General features: G+C 34.5%; 1 non-coding gene across 1 annotated transcript; it reads right to left on the reverse strand.

The window, feature by feature from the left end:
- Positions 1-281: 281 nt before the first annotated feature.
- LOC137766840 (U6 spliceosomal RNA) lies at positions 282-385 on the reverse strand. Its single transcript, XR_011074379.1, has one exon. It is a non-coding gene; the product is annotated as a U6 spliceosomal RNA (small nuclear RNA).
- Between the last annotated feature and the right edge of the window lie 19,254 nt (positions 386-19,639).

A 19,639-nucleotide genomic window follows, 5' to 3' on the forward strand; every position in this document is an offset into this window, starting at 1 on the left:
AACTTATTTTTTAAAATTTCACATAGCTTTATTGACATACCTTCGACATATAAAAATTGTATATAATTAAGGTACAAAATAATTTTTTGATATATATATATACATTGTAAAAAAAAGCATTACAATCAGGCTAATTAACCTATACATCACTTCTACATAGTTACCGTTCTGTGTGTGTGTGTGTGTGTGTGTGTGTGTGTGTGTGTGTGGTAAGAAGATTAATTGAAGCTCTATCCTCTGCAAACTTCACATATACAATACAGTACTGTTAACTCTCATCACAAAATATAGAATTCTTTATGAATCTGCATGTTAACATTGAGCAGGGGTCATGTTAAACTCTGTATTGATCCAATTTTAGTATATGTGCTACCAAAGTGAGGACAAAAAGATCTTATTTTTAAAAGTCACTCAATATCAAAAAAAACAAACAACCCAATCCAAAAATGGGCAGAACACCTAAATAGACATTTCTCCAAAGAAGAGATACAGATTGCCAACAAACACATGAAAGGATGCTCAACATCACTAATCATTAGAGAAATGTAAATCAAAACCATAATGAGATATCACCTCACATTGGTCAGAATGGTCATTATCAAAAGATCTAGAAACAATAAATGCTGGAGAGGGTGTGGAGAAAAGGGAACCCTCTTGCCCTGTTGGTGGGAATGTACATTGATACAGCCACTATGGAGAACAGTATGGAAGTTCCTTAAAAAACTAAAAATAGAACTACCATATGACCCAGCAATCCCACTACTCTGCATATACCCTGAGAAAACCATTATTCAAAAAGACACATGTACCACAATGTTCATTGCAGCACTATTTACAATAGCCAGGACTTGGAAGCAACCTAAGTGTCCATTGACAAATGAATGGATAAGAAGATGTGGCACATATATACAATGGAATATTACTCATCCATAAAAAGAAATGAAATTGAGTTATTTGTAGTGAGGTGGATGGACCTAGAGTCTGTCATACAGAGTGAAGTAAGTCAGAAAGAGGAAAAGTAATACCGTATGCTAATACATATATATAGAATCTAAAAAAAAAATGGTTCTGATGAACCTAGGGGCAGGACAGGTATAAAGTCACAGATGTAGAGAATGGACTTGAGGACACGGGGAGGGAGAAGGGTAGGCTGGGATGAAGTGAGTAGCATTGACATAAATACACTACCAAATGGAAAATAGATAGCTAGTGGGAAGCAGCTGCATAGCACAGGGAGATCAGCTTGGTGCTTTGTGACCACCTAGAGGAGTGGGATAGGGAGGGTGGGAGGGAGATACATGTGGGAGAGGATATGGGGATATATATATATATATACATATAGCTGATTCACTTTTTTATACAGCAGAAACTAACACACCATTGTAAAGCAATTTTACTTCAATAAAGATGTTAAAAATAAGCACTAATCATAATCTTATCCATGCCCACATTCATCAAAGCAATTCATGCTTATCACCGTTTTAACTTGTTTTACTGATTATCATCATTTTTAATATCATAACTTCCCCATTTTTGAATTCTAACATATAAGTCATCTTTTTAAGGTGACATTTCTTTTTCTGAATCCTAGTTTTTTTGATAATGAATTGCAATTGCTATCACACATGAAAGAAAGGAAATCCCCAGAGAAGAAATCAAGAATAAGAATACGGGTTCCTCATGGTGCCCATGAGGAGCCAATGAAAATCCTAATTGTTCAAACCTCCCATTCCTCCAACTCTACCATGAATTCTGGGAAGACAAGGGAGGAGCAGTAAAGAAACAATAGTGCAGCCTTGGGGTAGGGTCCTGGCTCTACCTCAAGGGATACACATAACAATATCTTTAAGTTTTTCTGCAGAACTAAAACCCCCACCAAATGGAAGATGTTCAGGAGAGAAGGTCACAGCTTGATAAACTCGAAGCTCATCAGGAGACCACCTGAGGCCGGATTAAAGGAGGGCAGGCCCTGCACCTTATCACAACCCTGCCCTTGAACCATTACTATAAAACTCCTCACCAAATCCTCTCCAATCCGGACACACCGTTTGGAGGGCAACAGCACACTGCATCCCCCTTTGCCTGGCAAAGCAATAAAGCTATTCTTTTCTATTTCACCCAAAACTCTGTCTCTGAGATTCAATTCAGCACCAGTGCACAGAGGCTGAGATTTCGGCATCACCCGCTGTCACCCCGATTCCATAGCCAAAGGTGCATGAAACTTTTTTGATTTTCACTGGCATAATGTATGTTAAACAAAAGAAGTGACATGCAAAACTATGGGAAACTATCTTATAAATGATAGAAGATATAAATAGGATCCAATTCAGAAAATGTATATTGTTGATATGCTTTCTAGAAAATTAAAATGTATTAATTCTTGCCTACCAGGAATTTTTTTTTTAAAGTAGGATGAATGGATGCAAATTACTGCACTAAGATGAAGTTCTGGGACATTGTAAGTAGTTACTGAGGATAACGGGAGATACCTTGGGTGGAAAGTGCAACTCTTGTCACTGGTACAGCTATGCATTTGCATAGACATGAACAGTTCAGATATTGTGCCCTACCTCATCATTTCTATGAAAGGAAGTAGGAATATTTCACCATTCCAAGTTTTAGTACAATGTTGAACATAGTAGGTCCTCAAAATACTTTTTAATAACTGAATAATATTGCAGAAAAAAAATCTACACAATAATCAAGAGACAGATTAGCAATTAACATGTTGCTTACTTATGATAGTATCTTCTATGATTTATGGCAGCTACTCAAAGCCACTAATTCCCAGATCATATCTCTAAAATAATCAAAAATGTAATTAAAAACTGTGATTAGATGGTTAATACAAGCATGGAAAGAGTATTGAGGGCACTAAAATAATTCATCAGTGATTAATGTGACGGTGCCTATCCACTTCCTCTTAAAAACACATTGTATTAGTTTCCTAAGGCTATTGTGACAAAGTACCACAAACTAGGTAGTTTAAAACAACAGAAATTTATTGTCTCAGTTCTAGAGGCTAGCAGTCCAAAATCAAGGTATCAACAGGAGTAGTTCCTTCTGAGGGTTGTGAGGGAGAATCTGTTCCATCCCTCTCTCCTAGCTTCTCATCATTTGCAGGCAATCTTTGCCATTCATTGGCTTGTATAGGACCTCTTTTTAAATTGATTACCTCTGTAAAGACCATATTTCCAAATAAAGTCACATTCTAAGGTACTGGGGATTAGTACTTGAACACATTTTTTGGAAGAACACATTTTCACCCAAAGTAATATTTTTTATTGCATCCTTATATTTGAAGAAGCAAGGCTGGAAGAGTCCAAAAGAGTAGAAACGGCACTTAACCCGGAGCCTGTGGAACACATGCTCACTCTGTTCCTGGCTAACTGAACCACAGAAAGCACCCAAACCTGCAAAGTGTCTTTAGAAGGTTACTCTAGAATGGATAAGAAGGCTAGTGATGGCAAGGAACATTATGGAGATAAAAGAATTAAGCAATTCAAGCTTTAATTAGGAGGGCCCAGGAAGAATGGAATACATATTTCTTCCAGATAATTAGTCCTAGGCTGCATTTCCCAGCCACATTATGAGGAAGAGCTGTCCCCAGAAGTCATAGAATTAACTTTTCACTGGGAAGAAGAAAACCCCATCCATCCTCTTCTCTGAGTTATATATTTAAAGTCTTTGGCATAAAATTTCTTTTTTGTGAGTCACAGATCCATTACAAAAGTTATTTAAATATATCAAGATCAATCACCACACTTTCTCCCAAAATTTGACAATTCTTTATAAAGAAATAAGCTCAAATTACCATTATTTATTCAGTATATGTTTTTGTATATATTCTAACACTTTAGCCACTTGTATCCACAACCCATGGTAGTATAACTTCTGCTCTGCCAAAAGAATCTGCATTCATGCTCAGGTCTACATCATTTAAGTATTTTCTTCAATGTGACTATTCTCCATATCTGTTATAATATTGTTTATTAAATACTTAGATATTTTTACCACAAAAAAAGAAAAAGAATGTATATCACTAGCAGCTTCAAGACTCTATCTACACTTTTCCAGTTGTTTTAAGCAGATCATAATCTTATTTATACTCATCTTTGTTCCCTTTATGTTTATTTACACAGGCATTTCTAATTATTTATCATTTTAATTAAAGTAAGAAATTGTATGGACTACTCAGATATTTTCTAATTGCTAGGAAATCTTTTTCGTTTACCTCTAAATTTTTTTTAATAGTTGTGAAAAATAGTTATTTTTTCCATTTGAGCTGCATTTGTGGGCCATATTGATAAGTGAGGAATTATTAGGCAAAAAAAAACCACCAATTTTTATTCTCCTTTCACAGGAAACATATATTTTCTTCCTACATCTGCACATGCCTTAAGTTTTTATTCTTTTTGAATAAGTGATTCTCCTTTAATTACCATTTTTAAAGATTTTTAGGACTGTGTAAATTTTTTTAAAATGTCTAAGCTATCATCAAATAGAGACATTATTTTAAATATGAACCAACTTATATCTCTTTTCTGTTTTCCATTACAGCTAGAAAGAATATATTCTCATTTCTGCAACCCCAAACACCTTACCTGAAATGGCCTATGCCTACCTTTCCCACATCTTTCTTACTCTCTCCTACTTACCCCCTCCTCACCAGATACACTGGCCTTTTGGGTCCTCAAACACCATAGGCTGGCTCTTATCTCAAGGCTTCAACACATGCTGTTCCAGGCTCCTCCCAGGTTATTGCATATTGCCTCCTTCCTGCTACTCATTTCTTAGCTCAAACATCATATTCTTGTGATAGTTCCTCCTATAAGGAACTAGGTTCAGATCTAGGTTCTTGAAGCAAGGATAGGAAATAGATACCATGCCATCTTCATGTTCTCTCTCTCTTCATCGCTCATCAGTTCTTTTTACCCAACAGTTAGAGAACAAAACATACTTGTATCAAGATTCCTGGTATCACCATCTTGCCATTTCAGAGTAAAATAGGATGTTTTACAACACAAAAAGGAGCAAAACAATGGACACAACTTAAATTTTGATTAACAGAAAAATGATTAGAAATATTATAGTCACTAAATATCAGAATTTTAATGACAATAAAAATAACCATTATCATATTGCAAATAAAAAGACAGCATAATAGGATGTTTCTAGTGCTGTGTATAAGATGTAAAGAGAAAAATCTATCTATTATCCAGCTATCTATCATCTACCTACAATATGATTAAAAGAAAAATACATTAAAAGTTAATTATGGTTATATCTCTAGCTAAGAGAATTATAGACATTCTTAATTTTTATCTTCCTTTTGCTCAATTTCTATTATAATAAGCAGGTGATACATTTACTATAAAAATGCTAGGCTCCCAAAATATATTTCAACTCAAAATAATTTATATATCTCTGTCAATCTATTTAATAAATTTGCCTGTATATGTACACTTACTTAAGTTAAATGTTTCATTTTTCATTCCATAATTTATTCAGACATATGAGGTTTAATTTTTGTATACATAACATTTTGGATTTTTTCCTACTTAAACTCTAAAGATCTTTAGATATCACTAATCTTCATCGTTTAATATGGATAACTATTACTTAATATTCACTTTATTTGCTTCATATTCTTATGATAAATTCTCAGGAGGGGTATCGCTACGTCAAATATAAGTTTAGTGGCTCTTCATAAACAAGCCTCAATTGGACATTTCTCTTTGCCACATGGCTTGGTGCCCCCTCCAATTTCAATTTCTACCCAGCTTTTACTTATCATCATGATGATTGACATCTTTGCATCTCTTCTTTACCACAACATTGTTTTGAGTGAAAACTCTCTCTTGCCTGGAAAATTCTAAAAGTGTCATTTCTTATTTGAGATGTAGTAAATGGTGGCCCCGAATTGTCATTAATGTCCTATTTTTTGTAGGCTATAAATTATATTTTATTGACATGAATAGAGTTCCTTTATAAAAATGTTTTCCTAGCTGATATTTTAATGTTCTTGATTTTATCCTCTATTCTGCCACCATCTTCAATTTATCTTCATTTGTAAATTGACATGGAAATGTATTAATTATTTTTATATTGCTTTCTAATGACTATTCAAAATTTCCTCTTTTGTTTTTTTGCTTTATTTTTTTCTTTCTTTTTATATAACTCAATATTTAAGATAGGAGAGCTCTATACTTGGTTCTTTCTTGTGTGTCTTTTCAAAAAATGTTTTTACTAAAATTATCAGATTACTGTCACATATTAATTTACTCTCTCACTTGATGTTTATTGAATCTCCATGTGCCATTTGTTGTGCTAGTTCTGACCTCATTTTAGTCTATGTTCATGATTTATTTCTACTTTTATACATTTGATCTGAACCTCAAGATTTCCTTTGAATTTTCTCTTCAGTTTCTTCCAGAATTCTCAGTCTTATCTCTCCTCTAGTTAGCAAATAATTATCTAACTCTCTGTTAATCTTCTTTTTTGTTTTCTTCTGTATTTGGTATACATAAACCATAATCAATGTACCTGAGAGTATCATACTCCTTGTTCTTTCACTCTATTTGTAAATATTTATAAATATTAACATTTTAGGACCATCACCAACAAGATGGATTTTTTTCCTGAAAATAACTCTTTTAAATTTATAGAAAGTGAAGAAGAATAGAACTTGGAAATGTTTATTAATAAGTTTATGAATTATCATTTTCAAGATAAATTTAGAGTCCATTTCCTTGGTAAGTGTACTCAATGCTATAGTTCCTTTTTATCATAATTTAGATTGCACTAGGTCTATTCAACACATTTCTTCCTCAGAAGGTTTGGCTGGTAGCATAGGATTTAAGATTTGGGGAAATAGGGATATAGAGATGAATAAAGCCAAACTCTATATATTGATGACCAGTTTCTAACCTCCTCAGTAGTTTCCTGCATCTAGTTTCAATGTATACATACAATGGAGAAATAAAAGTAATCTTGTACACTTGTGCAGACATTCCATGCAGAAGTCTGAAAGGTTGATCTTTCTTCATAGTTCACCTGTAAGTAATTTCAATAGCACACATGCTCACATACAGTACACACACACTAGCTTTCTGAATATAAAACTGTGTACAACTTTGCGTGACTACAAAACAGAATAGCTGGAATTGATTGTTCCTGAAAATGTTATTACACTATAGAAAATAAAAATAAATTAAAATCATGTATATTCTATTTTCAAGAACAAAGGGTCATATTTGTCAACCCATATTTTTTATTTCTAAAATTCCAAAGTATGTTTTAGTTTGCTGGAGTACCTAAGCAATGTGATTCAATGATGTTAAGAAATATTTTACTAGGTAACAAAATTAAATTAAAAGCATGATTTTATAAAATGCTGTTAATACTTTTAAAACAAATTATTTATCTTTACATTAATTAATTAATGAATAATTTGAATTCCTAATTTCAAAAAACTAAGAGTATTATAATGGGAAACTATACTAGTCCTTCCTGATGTGTCCTGGTACTGATGTGGAGATATGCTCCTTAGAAAAAGGAGTGAGGGAGTAGGAGAGAGAAAAAAGAGAAAAACAAAAATCCATGTTTAAATTATCCTGGAAACAAACACACGTTAGAGGTATAAGATAATGTATTGAAACCTCTCAGAAATCTTAATTTATAAAAAATGTTTAATCATATAAAATCAATTTTCTTCCTTTGCTGAAAAGAGAAGCAGTATTGAGGAATATACACATCTGACCCATGCATATGACTCTTCATATGTATCATACTGTAACATATATTCAAAGAATCAGAGTAAAATCATTGTGTATATTTCCCAGAGAATCATTTGAGTAATAGATGGGAGACCTTTTCTAGTGTTGAATGATAATGAAGAAAAGTAGATTTTAATTCAAATATTCTAATTGTTTTTCATGTTACTCTCAGATGAGAAGCTTCAGGTTTCTACCCGTAAAAAAGGAAAGTAGTAAATGCTTTTACTAAAATATTCTTATGATAATTTGGAAAATGATATAATGAATCACAATGTAATTGTAGCTAATTGAGAAATATAATTATAAGGCTATTCAAATTCAGCTATGCAAATAATCTGTGTAATCTAGGAAATAAAACTAGGAATTTCAGAAAATGGGTTACCTTGCCTCCCCAAATTGGTACAACCCAAATATAGGGAGAATAAGTAAATTTAAGAAGGAGACTATACCAATACTCTACTAATCATATTCTTTGGGACAATAATTCTACTGTTATGTTGAAAAGTGTTATTATGGAAAATAGATCTGATGGACATATAAGTTTGAAAATTGGTATGTGAACTAATTTATATAGGTTTCAATATTTTAGGAGTTCACTGTATATTTAATATGATAATGAACAAGATGCTCCTTCCTTGCACGTCAAAAAAAAAAAGTTTGTTACCTTTAGCAAATCCGTGCTAAGTTATCTGTCCGTCAACTCCCCCTCTATCCTCTGGAATTTTCCCCCATTTCCCTACTTCATTATCTCAGTATCTCAGTTAATGATACCACCATCTTCCAGTTATTAAGCCACTCAAGAAAATCACATAGGCATCTGCTGAACCAGCTCTTCTCCACTGCTGTTATTCCTTTTGATGCTCTACTCCTGGCAGTCAATCATCTTTGTGCTGCAATTCTTTACACCACTGAAATTCTCATTTCTGCAAAGTAAAATGTAGAGCAACTATGTCAAAATGGTTTATAAAATTTCAAAACAGCCATATATTAGTAATCTCAGAGCTAACAGATTCTATTCTCAAGCACAATAACAAATTTATCTGATAGTTTACAGTGCTAAAATTTAAAGGCACCTTTTTGAGTTCTCTAGTAAGAAGAAAGTTGGCCACTGTCCCCATGGTGATTCAGATAAATCAGTTTGTGGAGACACAAGTTAGTACTGCCTTACTGAACTAGCCATGCATCAGCATTTGCCCAGCAGTCTTGCAAACTCAGGAGAATGATTTTTATAAAGTCACCAAGAGTGGATTCATTTTTCTCAAGCCTGAAAAGTCAAAGTTATAGCCTTCTTTAAATAATTCAAAACAACCTCTTGAAATTCAAGCCAGAAATGCAAATATAAATATCTGAAATGAGATGCCATAAAACCTTTCATTTGCATTCTTGGTTTGGACAATTCATGAATGACTTGGAAAGTCTATGGCATGGTAATTTGCAACTTTGCAAGGAAACAAATTTCAATCATACACCTGATAGAAGTCTTAAATGTGGAAGGGACATTCACCTGGGAAGTGAGCCTAATTTACTACACAGCAACAAAAATTCAATGTAGTTTTCCTCTTTTCCACTTGTGTCTGCTCCCTCTATAAACTTAATGCAGGGATGAAGGTTGTTACCTAAAGTTTTCATTGTTAATTTGTATTACAAAACTTAGAAATTCGAATCCTGGGAATGGGCTTACAAATTTTTGTTTCCTATTAAAGATTAGAATTAAATAAATCTCCCTCTGAAAACAACACACACACACACACACAAAACATGTTGTGCTAGGAAACCTGTAGCTTTACAGTCAGCAGAGGGCAAAATCAAAGTTAAAGGGAAAGTGATTTTGTTTTCTTGTCCTAGAAGTAAGAGAATAAAATCTTATCTTTTCTGACACCTTCTTAATGACAATCTGAGCAGAACATTATAAAATGACAGTTTCAAACAAAACTGTAGTGCAGTAACCCCTATACTTACAAGTCTATATATTTTTCCAAGATAGTACTAGTTATAAAATGCATAAGAACAAAAAGAAGAATACAAAAGTTACTGAAGTTGTTATGCTTTGACACTAACAATGAAAATGAGGGGTTCTATAAGAAACAGTTTTTGGTGTCTCTCTGTACATATAAATATTGAGATCTCTAGAATAGCGGTCATCAAATGTAAATAACGTCATTTCTGGGTGGTGTGATTTTGGGTGATTTAAAATGTCTTCTCTTCGTATTTTTCTGCTTTGTTCTATTAAAAAAATTTCAATACATTATATTTCCTTAAATAATAGACAATTGAAAATAACAAAAATCCGGGCTTCCCTGGTGGCGCAGTGGTTGAGAATCCGCCTGCCAATGCAGGGGACACGGGTTCGAGCCCTGGTCTGGGAAGATCCCACATGCCACGGAGCAACTGGGCCCGTGAGCCACAATTACTGAGCCTGCGCGTCTGGAGCCTGTGCTCCGCAACAAGAGAGGCCGCGATGGTGAGAGGCCCGCGCACCGCAATGAGGAGTGGTCCCCACTTGCCGCAACTAGAGAAAGCCCTCGCACAGAAACGAAGACTCAACACAGTCATAAATAAATAAATAAATAAATAAAAGAACGTGAATTTCTAAAAAAGAAAATAACAAAAATCCTTTCTAATACCTTTAAGTATTATATAAGCATTCTAAATTATTTGCTTTATTGTGTGCTTTTATCATTCACTAAATACAATAGAGAGCCCAGGTTTCAAGTCAATTGAGTTTAATATACAACAGTTTTTGCTTTTTGTGGGCATAGCGAGAAAATGCTCTTCATGAATTATCTCTTTTAACATCCCTTTTCAAGATAAAGCTGGACTTACAATGTAATCACAAGTATTGCTTCATATTTTATATATTTGTATTCAGCTCTCATTTATTGATACACAAAACATATTATCTAATAAGATATTTATTTTAATTTATTATTTGTGATAGTAATTATTAATAATAACATTGACTTTAATATATCGATCTCTAATTTTGTCTGCCATGTGTTATCTCATAGATGAATGTGTCTACATTTTATAGCTAAAGAAAGAAGGGCTGGAGAATTAAGTTACTTAGCAAATGAATACAACTAGTAAGTGATACTATAATCAAGAGTTAAATCCATGACCACCTAAGTTTTACATGTACTATTATTTTAATATTTTCTTCTGAAATTAAAATAATTGTTAAACTATATTACAATCTTTCTGTGTATCAGACTTTCCTTAAATTATTTCCAAGGATCATTTTCTTTAATCCATACAAATATACAAGGTAAATACTATTATTATCCCTTTTCACAGACGAAAATAATTACATAATGTGCCCAAAGTCATACACTTAATAGTCTCAATAATGTTTGTTGATATTCAGAACCATACCTATCTTTCTAAACTCTTACCACAAGGGCATTAGGCTTGCAAACATTTCCCAGACTTTCTTGCCAAAGAGGTTCTGTTATTTATTTCCTGTCTTGTGCCCCCTTTCCATCTTCAAAGCCAAAAATGGCCGATCACACAACCCTAACACTGATTCTCTTCTGCCTCCCTCCTCCACTTATAAGGATCCTTGTGATTACATTGGGACTACTCAAATAATCCAGGATAGTTTTCCCATCTCAAGGTTAGTTGATTAGAAAACTTATTTTCTTCTACAACATTAATTTTCCTTTGCTGTGTGGCCTAATATATTCATGAGTTCTGAGTATAAGGACATGAACATCTTTGCATTAGACATTGTTCTGCTTACCACAATTGGGTATAAAAATAGACCAAAGATAAGATTTCAGCTCACTAAGCTTTAAATGGATGACTATTTGATTACTGTGGTCTTGTTTGAGCAAATATACCAAGTTCCCCACCCCCACCCCCCAAATATATTTGCTATGGTAATTGTCACGATGATAGCTGTGGCAGTGTTTTGTGGGAATTTCATTATTATAAACATAGAATGTAGGATGCACTTTCTAAAGTTTTCATTTCATAGCATTGTTTCTAGCAAGGAAAATTTTGTTTCTTTTAAGGAAAAGTCTATTTTAAAAGTTAACAGTATCTGAAGAGATAAAACACATTTCTGAATCCTATTTTAAACCAATTTACACCTATTAGAATGTGTTGAATTGAAAAAGGAAGCATCCATATTTTCACTGTGTCAAATACAAACGTTTTCTGTATTTTGATGTTTCAGGGGTGAGAGTGCTACTCGGGTCAGCTAAATCTTACCACATGCATGTCTAATTAAATGCAGAAACACATCAGTGCCAAGGTAAATAATACTGATTTCTGTTTCCTTATAAAATACATCATTTAAAATAGAAACAGGGGATGTCCATGTAAAGTAATAACCATTCTATTGGAGGAAACACCTTCTTTTCTGCCATTCTTGATTCATGCAAGTGCATGGGAGTGCGTCAAACCAGGATACCTTGCAGCCGAATAGCTGAGACTCTAACCCCTGCTCTACCATTTTCATGCTGTCTGACCTTAATAGTCAGCTTCCTCATTTTAAAAATAGAGATAATTATATAAATATTGTGTTGTCAGGAGAGTTAAGATCAGTTAATTTCTCCAAAAATACTTATAGAGTGTCTACTCATTGGCAGGTGCTTTTCTAGGAGTTAGGCATAAGGCAATGAGCAAATAAGACAAAGTCATGCTCGCAAAGAACTCACATTCTGGGGAGGGGAGACAGGGAATACACCAATAAATATTATAGCATGTTTTATGGTAATAAGTGTTAAAGATGAACCATGGAAGGGGGATAGGGAGTGCAGGGGTGTGGTCAGGGAGACCTCATTGAGCAAGCAACGATTGTCAAAGACCTAAAAGAAGTGAGGGAGCCAGATGTGCTATTACCTGGAGAACAAGGAGTGTCCAAAGAGAAGAGTATGTTCAAATTTCTCAAGTGGGAAGAAGCATACTGTTTCTAGGAACACAAAGAAGGTAAGTATAATTGAAGCAGGGAGAGTGAAGGATAGTGTGACACAAGGGAAGTATGGAGAACTACACCATTATCAGGAAGGCTCATGTGAAGGCTTTATTTCCACCCCAAGAGTAAAGGGAAGCCACTGGTGGGTAAGCATGAGGATAACGTAATTGTATTCTTGTTTTTATTAAACATGTTGGCTTCTGTAAAGGGGATAGATAGGGAGAGGGCAAGAATTGAGGAAATTGAGGAAGATAGAGTAATTAATGGGCTATTGTGGTATTCCAGATGAGTCATAACAATGACTTGTACTATGTTGGTAGCTGGAGAGATAAAGTGCAGAAAGAAGGATTTAGGACCTAGAATCGACAGAATTTGGTGACACATTAGTTCTGGGGTGTAAAGGAGAAATCACTGTCAAAAATGATTACCCCCCAAATTTTGGCATGAACTACTGGGTGAATGGGGGGGTCATATTCTGAGGAGAGAAGGAGTGGATGAAGAGCTAATTTGGCAATTAAAGTGGAGTTGAGAAGGTGGGCAAGATCATGAGTTCAGTTTTGAAAAGTTCACATTTGAGGTGCTTGTAGATGTCCAAGAAACTACTGAAAAGGAGGGAGTTGAATACGCAGATGTGAAGCCCATGGTAGAAACCTGGCCTGGAGTTTTCGATTGCTGAAGCTTGAAGTAATAAATAGCTAGAAGAGCAGTGCCATGGGGGAATCAGCCAAGTTTCAGCTAAGGACAACAAAATGTGCTGAGGGAATATTTGGAGAAGTTGAAGATCTGGGCATTAACTGACTGTGAAGGCGGAATGGTTCAGAGAATGAGTAAGAGGTAGAGAAGTAAAGATCTGTGAAGGGAAAAGGATGTAGTGAGCCTTTGGGCGATGTGGAATACCTCTAAGGTTAATTTACATATTTCTGCTCTGAACCATTGTATGTTGATTTCAGAGACATCTTACTTCCAAATTCTTAAGATTTACATTAGCATAACTTCTGTGTATTGGTAATAACTTTCACATTTATACTACCATATCAGATGAAGTTTAAGAGTAAATGTATGATAAATGCTATTTAATCTTATTGTACTTCTAGATAATTATTTTTCCCAAATCATATATTGTGACTTTTTTGAATATTACATCATATTCATATATTTCAAGTATGGATTTCACCTAAGTGAACTATAATATTTTCCCAAACTTACTGCTGAGAAATGAAATACTGGTTGATAATAAGTTACAAAGTCCAAAGTGATAAAGGCACTGAAAGTAATATGTGTATTTTGTTACCAGTTAACCTATTTTATTGCAATCTCATTTTAAAGTAAAATGATGTGTGGTCACTACATACAGTTAATATTCATGTAAAAAATGAACCAACATTCATATTCATAGTAAATAGAAAGTTATATCAAAGAGCTTTAAAATATTTACTAAAATGACATTAAGAGACATGAATAACATATATCTTAGGAGAAAAAGCTTAGTCAGCTATGGCAGTAACACACGTCAGGAACAAAATGTGAAAGACCTGGGTAATTAAGGAAATAATTATTTGATCAAATGGCTGATAATTTCAAGTCCTGCGTGATATGTCAAGTTTAAAAAGGAACAAACTTATATCCAGCTATTCAGAGATAGCTGAAATACTTAAGAATATAATAAGGAGCTATAAAAATAGACAAGAAGCAGAAGAAAAAGAATTTTAAAAAAGAACACACTTCAAATAATTTCTCCAACTTTAATTGAGCTTGGAATAGAAAATACAACAATTTCATTAAAAGAAAATATAAGGAGAAGAATATTTAAATTTTGAGAAAAGACAAAAAGATATGTTTTGGAAGATATAAAAATTAAGAACATATTAACAAACAACTGCAAACTATAGTACTCAGTTTATGTATGTATGATATTATACATGCTCTCAAGAGAGATTGTGAGATGATTTGTTCATTGATTAGTTTGTCATTATGTTCAAACTCTGGAATCTAAGAGTTGTATCTTGAAAAGTAAAACATATGGGCTAATAAAATAATATTTCATTTCCCCTAATATTATGCAAATTGTATTAATTTTGAAACATGCATTCATAAAAAAATTGTAATGACAAAAGATAAAAGCATCACAATCTCCTCTGCAGTCTTTCAACTGCTCAAAAGATGTCTCAACATTTTCCACCTAGTTAAACCAGAAGCTCTCCCAGGGAGAGAGTTCTCTGTGTGCAGTGTGCAGCTACTCTCACACCTTTGATGTAAGTAAAAATATTAACTTCAGATAGACTAAGTTAAATATATTTTGTTCTTTGCAGAGAGCTTGGTACCAGTTAGCTTGGCCCTCCCTTATTCTTGGATTTCTTCTCACCTAGAATGACTTTCTCAAATCCATACAAAAAAAAAGAAGCCATTTTTTTAACTTATTAAAAATCCTATGTACTTTTTTCTAATTTATCACCCACCAACCACTATTTCTATTTATGTCAAATACAGACTTGCCATTTGAATGATCTAATATGCAGAGGAAACTACATTAGATATGATTTAATTTCATGTTGCATGTGGGGAACAAATTTAGAGGGAAACAGAAATGTGCATGATATTTACATAGTTCAGATTTAATTTCCACATCATTATCATTTTTACTTTTATTGTTTTGTGTTGTTCTAATCTTTTCAATGTCAAATCATTTAAGGGAATTTTTAATATAGAGTACAGATTATTTTTTTTAATAATGGAACCTTGCTTAATACATATATAATAAGACAATTTCTTTAAACATAAATCCCAGTGAAATTAACACTGGGAAGTCAATGAAGATTTTCATTATCAGCAATGAGGCAAGCAAATGAAAGGAGAAGCAGGGAGAAAAGAATATAAAACTCACAGATCTGGTAGCTTGTCTAGAAAGATGCTGCCATCAGTTTGCCAGGCCACCCTCTCCTCCTCCTCCTCCTCCCCCTCCCCCTCCCCCTCCCCCTCCCTCTCTCTCCTTCTTCTCGTTCTTCTTCTTCCTCTACTTCTTCCTTATTCAACACATTTATTAACACCTACTACTGTGTGCAGAGTTAGGTATTGGTCATTGGAAAAAAGACAGCAATCAATCCCTGTATTTTGTCCTCAAAAGGTCATAATCTAGTTGGATGGTATAAATAGCCAATTTCCTTTTCAAGGTAACGTAATACAGGAAATACTATGGAAACTTGAAGGAAGAGAGAACTAATTTTGCTTTGAGGAGTTAGAAAATCTGCCCATTAATTTGTCAGTGAAGCATAGCTATAATATGATAACAAGAGTTGTTGAAAGAATAAGACAGAAAGAAGCAACATTCTAGGTAATGAGGTGGGGAAGAAACAAAATGAGGGTGGGAGATTAGGTTAAAATTAAACCTCTTTATCAAAAATAAGGTATATCTGTCCAAAATATTTAGTAGAACTTTACAGTTTTTTTTTTCCCATTCAGTTATAGCCTTGTATTTGATAGTAAGAACTTTGGATTTTATTTGAGGGGAATCATTAAAGAAAATAAAATGATAAGATTTGTATCTTAGATTTTTTTTTGTAGTATGTCATAACTGGGAAAGATTAGAGGAGATGAGAGTGGAAGCAATAATAAATATTTAAGAGGGTCTAAAAACTGTTTCCAGGTTAGAAACAATGGTGACCTGAACAAAAGTAGAGTGGAGATAATAGACTGAAGAGGGGCTTAAAATAAAAAATATATGACTTTTAAAGATATGGGCTATTTTGTTTTGTATTACTGCAAATTCTCCTTGATGTAATCATCCCCAAGTTACTCTTCTTAGCCCTTAAATCAGATTTGTAACATTGATTTTGTGAACCACTAGGGAAGATCGTGAATACCATGTATTTTCTACATCATATATATAACTTTTGTGATCTGAAATGTAGCCACTAATCACTATGTATGGATAATGAGGATAGCTAAAATTATGCAGCAGATTCTACATCACACTATTAAGTGTTGGAACTAGAATTCAAACTCAAATCTGTTCGATGCCCGACTTTAGCTTATTGGGTAGCCAAGTGCATAAGTCACATATACCAGAGCTAACATGGGTAAAGTGAGAATGGGCTAGGGGACTTGGCCTGCTAAATCTCTCTTTCCGTTTATTTGGAGAAACCTCCACAGAAATGTTAGGGTTCTTTAGGGGACAACATTTCTAAACCTGTCGTCTATACTATTCTCTCTTTTTAAAAAAAAAATATTTATTTATTTATTTTAGAGACACAGATGTAGAAAACAAACGTATGGACACCAAGGGGGGAAAGTGGCGGGGGGTGGTGGTGGTGGTGTGATGAATTGGGAGACTGGGATTGACATGTATACACTAATATGTATAAAATAGATAACTAATAAGAGCCTGCTGTATAAAAAACATAAATTAAATTCAAAAATTAAACAAATAAACAAATAAAATAAAAAAATAAAACAAAAATTTTTATTTATTTAATTTTAATAGATCTTTATTGGAGTATAATTGTTTCACAATACTGTGTTAGTCTCTGTTGTACAACAAAGTGAATCAGCCACATGCACACATACATCCTTACATCCCCACCCACCGTGAGCCTCCCTCCCACCCTCCCCATCCCACCTCTCCAGGTCATCACAAAGCACTGAGCTGATCTCCCTGTGCTATGCTGCTGCTTCACACTAGCTATCTATTTTACATTTGGTAGTGTACAAATGTTGATGCTGCTCTCACTTCGCCCCAGCTTCCCCATCCCGCCCCGTGTCCTCAAGTCCACTCTCTATGTCTATATCTTTATTCTTGCCCTGATACTAGGTTCATCAGTACAATTTTTTTTTTTTTTAGATTCCATATATATGTGTTAGCTACGGTATTTGTTTCTCTCTTTCTGACTTACTTCACTCTGTATGACAGACTCTAGGTCCATCCACCTCACTACAAATAACTCAGTTTTGTTTCTTTTTATGGCTGAGTAATATTCCATTGTATATATGTGCCACATCTTCTTTATCCATTCATCTGTTGATGGACATTTATATTGGTTCCATATCCTGGCTATTGTAAATAGTGCTGCAATGAACATTGTGGTACATGTGTCTTTTTGAATTATGGTTTTCTCAGGGTATATGCCCAGTAGTGGAATTGCTGGGTCATACGGTAGTTCTATTTTTAGTTTTTTAAGGAACCTCCATTCTCTAGCATACTGTATCACTGGCAAGAACATAAATCTCATAAAGTTAATTTGGGTAGATAAAGAATCATAATTTGAGCATATTACATATTTAGTGTAACAGTTTTTAATTTCAGAATACTTATTTTTTTATGAAAGTGTAATTGATGTGCAAAGTTATATTAGTTTCATTTTTACAACACAGTGATTCAATATTTTTATAGATTGCACTTCTTTTAGAGTTATTTAAATATTGGCTATATTCCCTGTGGTGTACAATATGTCTTTGTTATCTTACCTATTTTATACATAGTAGTTTGTACCTCTTAATCCCCTAACCCTATATTGCCCCTCCCCCTATCCCTACTCCCACTGGTAAACACTAGTTTGTTCTGTGATACCTATGAATCTGTTTCTGTTTTGTTATATTTATTTATTTATTTTTATTTTTTAGATTTCACATATAAGTGATAACATCCAGTATTTTTCTTTCTCTGTCTGACTTATTTCACTAAGCATAATACCTTCTAGGTCCATCCCTGTTGTTGCAAATGGCAAATTTTCATTCATTTTTATGGCTGAGTAATATTTCATTGTAAATATGTATACCACATGTTTTTTATTCACTCATCTGTTGATGGACACTTGCATAATACTCATTTTGAACTTTTTTTTTTTTTTAGTATTGCTAATATAGGTGGGTTTTTATGGAATGAGGGACTGACTGTCAGTTCATGCTAAGCTTTTGTCTTCACCTGAAATTTGTTTCCAAATGCCAATATGATGTCTTATACATCTTTGTGTGTAGTTAATACTCAGTAAATACTGTTAATTGATTATTATAGTGCTTGCCATGGTTTGTCAGGTACAGACATAATTGTCTTTGGTCTATTGTTTTTAGAATCCTTGGTGGAGCCTTATTTCTTTTTTTTTAATTTATTTATTAATTTATTTATTTTTGGCTGTGTTGGGTCTTCGTTTCTGTGCGAGGGCTTTCTCCAGTTGCGGCAAGCGGGGGCCACTCTTCATCGCAGTGCGCGGGCCTATCACTGTCGCGGCCTCTCTCGTTGCGGAGCACAGGCTCCAGACGCGCAGGCTCAGTAGTTGTGGCTCACGGGCCCAGTTGCTCCGCGGCACGTGGGATCTTCCCAGACCAGGGCTTGAACCCGTGTCCCCTGCATCGGCAGGCAGACTCTCAACCACTGCGCCACCAGGGAAGCCCATGGAGCCTTATTTCTGATAGTGAGCTATTTTATCCGTCTGATTGTGTTCTGTTTGGCACATGCGTAAGTTTGGGGATGGAGCAGACAGAATTTAAGGTGGCTCCCATAATCATCACCTTCTGGTGTTCATGCTTTTGTGTAATTTCCTCCCTTTGAGTGTGAATAGAACCTGCCAATTCCTTTAATAAATAGAATATGACAAGTTTGATGAGATGTAACTCCCATGATTATGTTATGTTATATAATACTCTATCTCAGCGGTCCCCCAATTTTTGGCACCAGGGACTGGTTTCATGGAAGACAATGTTTCCATGCACGGGGTGGAGGGGGTGGGGTGGGGATGGTTCAGGTGGTAATGAGAGCGATGGGGAGCAGCAGATGAAGCTTCACTGGCTCTCCCGCCGCTCACCTCCTGCTGTGTGGCCCGGTTCCTACCAATCTGCGGCCCGGGTGTTGGGGACCCCTGCTCTATTTTGTTAGCAGACTCACTCCAGAGATTCTTCTTGCTGCCTTGACTAAGTGCCATGTTAAGGAAACATACATGGCAAGGAACTATGGGTG

The sequence above is a fragment of the Eschrichtius robustus genome, chromosome 6 (assembly GCF_028021215.1).
Source record: "Eschrichtius robustus isolate mEscRob2 chromosome 6, mEscRob2.pri, whole genome shotgun sequence".
NCBI lineage: Eukaryota > Metazoa > Chordata > Mammalia > Artiodactyla > Eschrichtiidae > Eschrichtius > Eschrichtius robustus.